Raw genomic sequence first — 10865 nt, 5'->3', positions numbered from 1 at the left:
AATGAAATATTGTATTTCATACTTGGGATTTGTAAAAATATGTGTATCATTTGCACACATCAACTCTTGTTCGATTTTAAGCTTTAAATCGCTTTCTGGAGGGTTATACGCGCTCTGATGCGTAAAAATAACCAGTTTAATCCAACGAACACTCCGGAATAGTGACATAGGCTTAACATACATTAAATAACCTATACCTAACTTAGAGATAAGTTTTGAAGGCTTTGGTATGACAAAAACAAGTTTATTCGCTTACAGGGACTAAACTTGACAAACTGCGAAAGTATGACAATTCGTACTAAAACAGACAATCCGGAACATGACCATAAGTTAAACACACCTTAAATATTCTTTACAAAGCTTAGAAATAGGCTTTGAGGTGTTCGGTGTGCTAAAATAAACTTTTGGGTCATTCAGGGACTAAAAGCATCAAAAAGTGCACAAGTTTGCACTTTCGCGCATAACTTACGTTCTGAATACATCCGGACATCCAAAAATTTATGTAAGCACTAAAATAATTTATTTTAGTGTTTGGCATAAGAAAAATCCATTCGTCGCGTCATTTGGATCATTTTTCGCACATATCCACATTCCGTCGTAACCGAACATCGCGATCGTACGGCCAAACGAACTAACATCCGACATATTTTTGAGCATGTTTCATGTCCACAATGTTTAGGCATCATTTTAGGGCCTTAAAGTTGGCTTTATGGGCCTTAGAAGTGTCGGAAATGGCTTAAACATGCAACAGGGACCAAAACTGCCATTTATGAAAGTATGTGCAGATCAGACATGCCCAGGCGGCCCGCCTGAGTTTTGTCTGATCCTGACGCGGGCCGCATGGCCCCTACAGTTGCAGAAACTTTGTTTTCTTGCAAAACTTGGCTTTTCAAACACTCCAAAGGGCAATGCCCTTTCACAATCAGTAGAGTTAAGGTCATTTTAAGCCACCACAACATCTTGACAAGTGTAAGCATAAGATCGTGGCACGATATTCAAGAAACGATCCTAACGGCTTTACTTTTCCTATAAATACCCCCCCCCATTTGTGTTAAAACCCACAAAACTGATCAAAGAGCTCTAAGTTGATGCTATTGCTTCATACATGAGCTCCTGGATCAAGTTTAGCTTTCGGGGACCCTTAGTAAGTGTTCTTTCGTTCTTTTAATCGCTTTCTAGTCCGAAAGTCAAAGTTTTCTTTGACTTTCTGCGTTGACCAGCCTATGGTCAACACGAAGTTCGTTGGAACTTCATAACGTGAGCGTGATCACGATGGTTATAGTCCCTAGTGACTACACCTACTGATCACCACGTTATCTAGGCTCAGTGACGAGTCGTAGTTTTGGCCAAAATGCGCCTTTCTTGTGTATTTTGTAACCAAACTACTCGTGAGTATCAAAACCGTTTGTTTTGATACCAAACCTGTTTTCTAAACTTAGTTAAGCATGTTCTAACATGCTTAGCTCGTCACTCTTAGTTTAGTGTTTATTTAGGGTCGTAAGGTAAGCGATCTAAACAATCGCTTATACTTTCGAACCCGACCTATTTGGTCGATCATTAAGATCCGACCAAACACTTTAGGTGACCATAGTTGTATAGGGAATAACCTTCCGAGGTTATACCTTATGGTCACAATGTTAGGCGTTCCAAACGCGTTCTACGCGAACGATGCGTTAAGGTAGCATAAGCTACCTGAACGGGTCGTAATGGGTCGTAAGCACTTAGGTTAGGTTTCATTTTAGTATGTAGGCTTTGTTAAACCATATTACACGAGTCTCCATACTCGTTTGGTTTACGAACCTGCATACTATCCGATCCTCCGATTTAGGTCCGGTATATAAACATAGTTACCTATATTAGGTGTCGTTGATATCCGTGATCTCTAGCGTTATTTGGTTGTTGTACAAGAACTTCAAAGCAATCTCAGGTGAGTACATAGTCCCCTCTTTTACCGTTTTCAACTGTTTTGGGGTGAAGCATGTGTACCTATCTGTTATTTTCATGATTTTAAAGTATAATTTATTATACATGTTAGTACTTATCTTTTGACAAACTAAATGACTATCTATGGTTTAAACACTGATTATTCAAAGATTATGAAATTAATTGTTGGAATAGTACTTATTTTTGTTCACCAGACCGGTTGGTAGTATGATATAGCGCTATAGGATTTGACACCCCATTCCTGTTGTCATGGAATGTCTGAAACCAATTTGTTTCTCCATCCAAGTAGGGATTGCCTTTGTGGTATCCTTATAGTCTCAAAGGTGTAGTTTGATGCACTAGGTCTGAATGAATTCATAAATCACTCCTTTAAAGTATATTTTGATATACTCCCAAAAAGTATAGTTTGATATACTCTCATGTGTGGTATTGTACAGAACCAACATATGCATTTTATCAACAAACCAAAACATATTTTTAATATGTTATTTACAAATCCAAAGTATACTTTTAATATGCTACTATAAGGTTATTCGTTTAACCTTACATTATTTTACAAAGCATAACTTTTGATTTATTCAAACACTTTGTTTTGTACATTTTTACTTGTGGTTTAAGAAATCTCATTTTACTTACCATACATAACTTTTGTTTATACATTACATGGTTTACATTTAACTTGAGTTAAACAATAACATTGGACTATTGGTTTAAACAAGAACATTCTATATTGGTGGTTTGGTTTGCGTAAGTGACTAAGTAACGAGGCGTGTGTAATATGATACAAGCATGGTGGATACGCCGCTGGTACTTCCTATATATAAGTGTTTGTATGGTATTACATATCGTAGCGTTATTTGAATCATTTCAATTTAAGTGATATAACATCTTATACAAATAACATACTTTTCATAAGACATTGTTTTACAACAACTTATCTTATACAAACTCATTTTTCATGGTTATTCATTTAACCATACATTATTCCCTTATTTATACATATCATCTGATCTTATCGTTTTTCAAATGATTTACAAGACAAAGCAAATTACAAGGTTCATGACTAAACATTTTCTTAAGCATAAGTCATGAATTCTATTTTCACAAAACCTATGTATCTCACAGGCATTTTTATGCTGGCGTACCTATTTTTACACATGTTTCAGGTGCTGTCTTGAGATGATTGTTGATACATGCTACATTTAGGATGGACTCGTGCCTTAGCAACTTTTAAACTTGGAAGATCATAGTTGTACTTATTTTATCGTATTAGAACAATGAGTTCATTTAATCAATAAAACAATATTTCAATTTCCATGTGTTATGAAACAATGATTCTGTTACAACACTCCCCGACATTTCCGCCACGTTTTGTTGTTCCACGTGGTCGGGGTGTGACATTTTCCTTTCTTTCCAAATCTAATCACACCTTTCCAAGGGGATACCTTGAGTAGGACGTGATCACCGACTTGAAATTCCAAGGGCTTGCGTCGTCGATCTGCGTAACTCTTTTGACGGCTTCTAGCTGTCTGAAGGTTTTCACGAATCTTCTTGACCTTATCTGTAGTCTCTAGAATGAGTTCAGGTCCAGTAAGCTGAGCTTCACCTATCTCATTCCAGCAGACTGGTGAACGACATTTTCGACCGTATAAAGCTTCGAAAGGAGCCATATTGATGCTAAGGTGATAACTATTGTTATAGGAGAATTCGATCAATGGTAGATGCGAATCCCAACTACCACCAAAATCAATCACACACGCTCTAAGCATATCCTCCAGTGTCTGGATTGTTCTCTCAGATTGACCATCTGTCTGCGGATGGTACGCTGAGCTCAAATGAAGTTGAGTACCCATGGCAGATTGCATGGTTCTCCAAAAGCGAGACGAGAATCGAGTATCTCTGTCAGATATATTGTTCAAAGGAACACCATGTCGAGATACAATCTCATCAACATAGATTTTGGCCAACTTGTCAGCAGATAGATCCTCACGGATTGGCAAGAAATGTACTAACTTTGTTAGACGATCAACAACAACCCAAATGGCATCATGACCTATTTTAGTACGCGGTAACTTGGTAATGAGATCCATAGAAATGTTTTCCCATTTCCAAACCGGAATCTCTGGTTGCTCCAATAATCCAGAGGGATGTTGGTGTTCTGCCTTAACCTTAAGACAAGTAAGGCATTTGGAAACATATAAGGCAATGTCTTTCTTCATACCCGGCCACCAATATTGGGTTCGAAGATCCTTATACATTTTGTGTGCACCAGGATGAATAGAATAACGAGACTTGTGAGCTTCATCCATTAGCAAGGTGCGAAGATTATCTATACTTGGGACCCACAAATGGCCCATGTAATAGAATATCCCAAAGTCTCTCAGTTCAAGCTCAGGATTGGTATGACACGGTATCTCTTTACCCATCAAGTCTTATATAACACAAGTATGTTGAGCCTGAATTATGCGAGATTGAAGGTCAGATCGAACCTGAACACAGTGAAGCTAGACATGTTCCTTACGACTTAATGCGTCAGCCACGACATTCGCCTTACCAGGATGGTAGCGAATTTCACAATCGTAGTCGTTCAGGAGTTCAACCCAACGTCGTTGCCTCATGTTAAGTTCTTTATGATTGAAGATATGCTGGAGACTTTTGTGGTCAGTAAACACTACACACTTTGTACCATACAGGTAGTGTCTCCAGATTTTGAGAGCGAAGACTACTGCACCCATCTCAAGATCATGAGTGGTGTAGTTTTTCTCGTGCACTTTCAGTTGTCTTGATGCATAGGCTATAACTTTGTTTCTTTGCATAAGAACGCAGCCAAGGCCTAAATTGGATGCATCACAGTACACAACAAAATCGTTGTTACCCTCGGGCAAAGATAGAACAGGTGCATCACAGAGTTTTTGTTTCAAGGTCTGGAAAGCTTCTTCCTGTTTGGATCCCCACTCAAAAGGTTTGCTTTTCTGAGTCAAAGCAGTGAGAGGAACCGCAATCTTGGAGAAGTTTTCTATGAAACGGCGGTAGTAACCCGCTAGACCAAGAAATGAACGAACCTCGGTAGGAGTAGTAGGTGTATCCCAATCCTTAATCGCACTGATTTTGGCGGGATCTACATGTATACCTTGTTCGTTGATGATGTGCCCCAAAAATTGAACTTCCTTAAGCCATAATTCGCACTTGGAGAATTTGGCGAAAAGCTGTTCTTTCTTTAGGAGCTCCATTGTAAGACAAAGATGCTGTTCATGATCAGCTCGAGTCTTAGAATAGATCAAAATATCATCAATGAAGACGATGATGAACTTGTCCAAATAAGGCTTACAAACCCTATTCATTAAGTCCATGAAAACAGCTGGAGCATTTGTTAAACCAAAGGGCATAACAGTGAACTCATAATGACCATAACGAGTACGAAAAGCTGTCTTGGGAATATCTTTTTCGAGAACTCGAAGGTGATGATACCCAGAACGTAGATCAATCTTCGAAAAGCAAGTAGCACCCTGTAGCTGATCAAAGAGATCATCAATGCGAGGTAGGGGATATCGATTCTTGATGGTAAGCTTGTTAAGCTCACGGTAATTGATACACATCCTGAATGATCCATCTTTCTTTTTCACGAATAGGACAGGAGCGCCCCAAGGGGAAAAGCTTGGACGGATGAATCCTTTGTCAGAAAGCTCCTGAAGCTGCTTAGACAACTCTTGCATCTCAGACGGTGCAAGACGATAAGGTGACTTGGCAATGGGATTTGCACCAGGTACAAGATCGATACGGAACTCAACTTGGTGTACAGGGGGTAAGCCAGGTAATTCTTCAGCAAATACTTCAAGATAATCCCGAACAACAGGAATATCTTGGATTGTCTTACCCTTGCCTTTATGCTCTACTACATGTGCCAAGAAAGCAACATATTTCTTTCACAGGTATTTGAAGGCTTGTGTACAAGACATGAGTTTAAGGCTACTAACAGGTTTTTCCCCTTGAATTTCTAAGATCTCACCAGTTGAAAGTGGTATACAAACCAACTTCTCGAAACATACCACCTCAGCACGGTACTTGGATAACCAATCCATTCCTACTATAATATCGAAGCTCCCGAGTTGCATCGGTGTGAGGTCGATAGGGAAAAGATGGTTATTGAGATTCAACTAGCAATTTCGAAGAACTGAGTCGAGTACAACAGGTTCACCACTAGCTACTTCTATTGTCAAGGGCTTTCCTAGTCTTGTTCTAGTCATCGAAAGTAAAGGCTCAAATGCTAAGGATACAAAGCTCTTATCGGCACCCGAATCAAATAGAACAGAAGCAGGATGGTTGTTAACAAGGAACGTACCGTTCACCACTTCGTTATCCGCACGAGACTCGTTTGTATTCAGATTGAAAGCTCTACCACGAGCTGGTGCTTGATTCACATGTGCCAACCTCGGGCAGTTGTTCCTGTAGTGGGTCAGATCCCCACAGTTGAAACATGAACCAGGCGGAAAGTGAGGTCGTGCAGGATTTTGGGCAGGATTTTGTGCAACTTGGTTCTGAGCTGCCTGATTTGGATTAGGAGCAAAGCGGCAGGTGTTCGCAACATGACCAGATTTGCCACAATTCATGCAGATGCGGCATTGCATCTGTGGCTGGTGGTGGCTGTTACATCTGTTGCACAGAGGTGCATTACCAGCATACTGCCTCTTGGCAGCAGGTTGTGCAGCCTGATTCTGTGCTGCCTGATTAGGAGCAGCCTGGTTTGTCTGAGCAGTAACAGCATAGTTCTTGGAAGCCTTACGCTTCCTCAATTTCTTAGAATACTCAGCAGCCTTCTTACCCTTCTGCTCCTTGGTACTATCAGACTGTTTCTGCTTCTTGTCACCTTTCCTGTGGAGTTTACCCTTTTTGAATTGTGATTCAGCAAGGGTAGCAGCTAGCTCAATGGCCTGACAGACGGTAGTAGGGTGACTGCCAGTGACAATATCCTGAACAGGATCTGGCAAACCGTCCATGTACGGACAGAGCAAGCTTAACTCCTCATATCTTTCTGTGTAAGCCCGGTGTTCACCACTGACTGGCTTTAGATCATTGAACTCATCTTCGAGTGCCCTCTGCTCGTGTCGAGGACAAAATTCTCTCATCATAAGAGCCCTGAGTTCCTCCCATGTCTGACGCAAAGAAACATCAGCACCTCTATCTCTCATTACCCCATTCCACCAGGTAAGAGCCCTCTTTTGGAATACACTTGAAGCAAACTCAACCTTACGATTGTTCGGACATTGAACATGGCGAAATGTACTCTCAAGACTCTCAAACCACTGGAGAAGCCCTGTTGCTCCTTCAGTACCACTAAACTTAAGTGGTTTAGCCGAGTTAAACTGTTTAAAGTTGCACGGAGCAGGTGCATTAACATTGTTATTGGTGGCTTGGTTTATTTGAGTTATGAGACCAGGTAGCAGAGCAGCCATCTGCTGTGCTATAATAGTTGCCAGTTCGGCATCAGGTTGAGGAACGTTACGTCGAGGAGGCATTCTAAAAGAGGAAACATGAGAGAAAACGAGTGAGATGATGTGATGAATAATGAGATGCCAATAAAATCGACAAAAAGCAAGGATGGTGGTCATTTGTTTTTTACCACAAAGCAAACAAACAACACACAGTGACAAATCAAAGTAAACGAGTCATAATAATGTATCACTAAAGACATGCTCGCCTATAAGTGAACACTCACCCCAAGAGTTCCCAGGTAAGAGTGACTGGTCCGATACTGCGGATTTGTACGAACACTCTAGCCTTAGACAGAAAACTCAGGGTACAAGCATTCACTCTTCCAGTTTGCACGTGTTCACATTATTTAGACCCAAAACTTTGACGAGATTTTGAAAACTTGGAAGGCACAAGGCCAAAAAGAAATCATCCAAGGATGGATGATTAATTTTCGAAGCGGATTTGTTATTGTGTTCTTGTTGTGGTTATCACCTAAGAATAAGTGACGTGTATTGTTTTAAGATCTAAACACAAGAAAACTTGTGTTAGGGTCCTAGAAAGTTATAGTCTAGGTCAAAGAATTACTAATAACCTAGTTCCCTATAACCATTGGCTCTGATACCAACTCTTCTGTCACACCCCGGCCGCGTCAAAACAACGAAACCGCGGCGGAAACGTCGGGGAGTGTTGCGACAGAATTATTGTTTCAACAACCATGGCAATTAAAGTTATGTATTATTAAGATTTAAGTTTACATTGTCTTAAAGTTCAAATAATAACATCATAATAACTGTCTTTTAAGTCACTAAGGCCCGAGTCTGCTTAAGTGAAGCACAACCAACAACATGCATTAACACCTGAAAACACATGTAAATATAGGTACGTCAGCATAAAAATGCCTGTGAGATACATAGGTTTTGTTTATGCAAATTCATGACTTGTATTTGAAAGAAGTGTTTAATAAAATGTAGTCATGAACCTTGTAAAATGTTTTCCTTTAAGAAATCATATGAAAATCGATATGAAAATCAAATGATGCTGAAAGGACAATGCATGGTTAAATAAATAACCAAGTAGAAGTGAATTTGTATAAAAATGTATACTTTGTAAAACAATGTCATGTTCTTGTAAAAATGTTTCATGTCTTGTCCAAGTGATTTAGATAACGTAACAATGTATAATACAATAAAAGCACTTATATATAGGAAGTACCAGCGGCGTATCCACCATGCTTTTATCATATAACACATAGCCCCGTTACATACGTCACTTATTAATAATCAATCAAAATGTCATGTTAAATGTCAAAATGGTTATGTATAAACCATGTATAATGTCATGTGTAATATGTATCATGTATAATCAGTGAAATGCATAGCAAGTAGGAAATCATCTACTTAACTATGTAATGATGTCAAATGTAAAAACAAATGTCATGTATGGTGAATAACTAGAAGTTACTCAACCCCATAGTAAAAAAATGTACAAAACAATGTTTTTGAATAAACCTAAGTTTAAATCAAATGTTATGTTTTGCAGAAAAACAATGCTTTAGGATTACAAACATTTATGCAGTAATGTTAATCGCATACATTCAAGCCTTGCGACTGTGGCGACAAACCCTTAAACGAATTAAAGGTTTATCTAAATTATGTAGTCGGATTCTGTCATTCCCAACTTCCAAACAAACCTAGGAAGTCGGAAACGGGAGTTGTCAATTCCTATGGTACCATTACATAAGTCCGAGCGGCGTGATCAATGTTAATGAATGTATTATTGTCCCGATTTAACATACCAAATGTCATAACCAATGTAAGCATGCTATGAAAACCATGTACTAGGAATGCTAAGTAAACATGCCTAGTAGAAATGTTCATGTAAAACAATTTGCTAGCATGCTGAGTAAACATACATAGCAGAAATGTCATGTAAAACAATGTGTTCCATATGCTAAGTAAACATATGCAACAAATGTATAACAAATCAATGTGCTAGCATGCTTGACATACATAGCAAAACACAATTGAAAGCATGTACTATAAGTGTACTAAGTGAAACTAGCATGTTTGTGTCATAAAAGCATGAAATGCACGAAAGTAACACGTATGTACATGTGTATCACCCCAAAGTATTTGAAAACGGTAAAAGAGGGGAACTATGTACTCACTTGGGATTGCTAATTAGTCTTGAGAATAAGACCAATTTAAGCTCCAAGTATCACAGAATCAACCGGCACCTAGTATAGGTAACTATGTTAATAAATCGGCTCCTAAATCGGGAGATAGGATAGAATGAGGTTCTATAAATCAAATGACTCATATGGTATGATTTAATAGGCCCTACATTCTGATTACAAGTCAAAAATATGTTCACGTAGTCAAAATATGGATTTATGCTTTAAAAGGGCATTTTGGTCATTTCCTATGGGCATACAAGTTAACAAGCATATGACTAACCAATCCTATGTGATCATAAGGTATAACCTCAGTGGTTATTCCCTATGCAACTATGATCACTAACTAAGCTTGGTCGGATCCTAAAGATCGACCAAACGGGCCGGGTTCGGAAGTCTAAGCGGTTGTTTAGACCGCTTACCTTACGACCCTAAACAAGCACAAAACTAATAGTGTCGAGTTAAACATGTCAAAACATGTTTAACCTACTGATTTGGTATCAAAACGAAGTGTTTTGATACCCTAAAGTAGTTCCAAGACAAAATGCGTGCTAAAATGCATTTTGACCGAAACTTTGACTCGACACTACAACTAGTTAACGTGGTAATCAGCGGCTATAATCACGAAGGATTATAACTATCGTGATTACAATCACGTTTCAAAGTTCAATTGAACTTTGACTTGACCAATTGATGGTCAAAACCGAAAGTCAAACTGTTGGCCAAACTGTTTGACTTTCTGCACTACATACAGAAAAAGTAATAAAAACAATGAAAGAAGGCTCACTTAAGGTCCTTGCTATCTTTTCTACAAAGAAGACAAAGTCCCAAATGCTTGAGAGGGAGCTCCAAAGCAGATGTAGAAGAGAAAAGAAGGAAATGAGCAAATGAAACAAGTGAGGGTGTTGGCTATTTATAGTTTTTGATGATGAACAAGATCATTCCACTTGTTTGTGTGGCCAACAAGCAAAGATCTCAGCCCTACAAATGTTGTTTGCTGATTGTAGAACTTGCTAACACACAAAACAGCCCACAATTTGCAGAAACCAGTTTTAAAAACCAAAACAGCAGCTGATTTAGAACATTCTGTCATTGGGCACCCTTTACGGTCCGTAAGGGACTCCTTACGGTCCGTAAGGCCCCTGCATCTGATCAGCAACTTTTGCTTTTTGACAGCTTTGGCCCCTGAGCTTGTTTCGACGTGTTTTGGCACTTCTAACACCCGTCAAGCCCATTTTTAAGCTCCATAATGAAGCTGAAGTATGGGGAACACGAAACA

Source organism: Helianthus annuus, chromosome 2, assembly GCF_002127325.2.
Source record: "Helianthus annuus cultivar XRQ/B chromosome 2, HanXRQr2.0-SUNRISE, whole genome shotgun sequence".
Taxonomy (NCBI): Eukaryota; Viridiplantae; Streptophyta; class Magnoliopsida; order Asterales; family Asteraceae; genus Helianthus; species Helianthus annuus.
The sequence above is the reverse complement of the archived record's forward strand: the minus strand, read 5'-3'. Positions refer to the sequence as shown.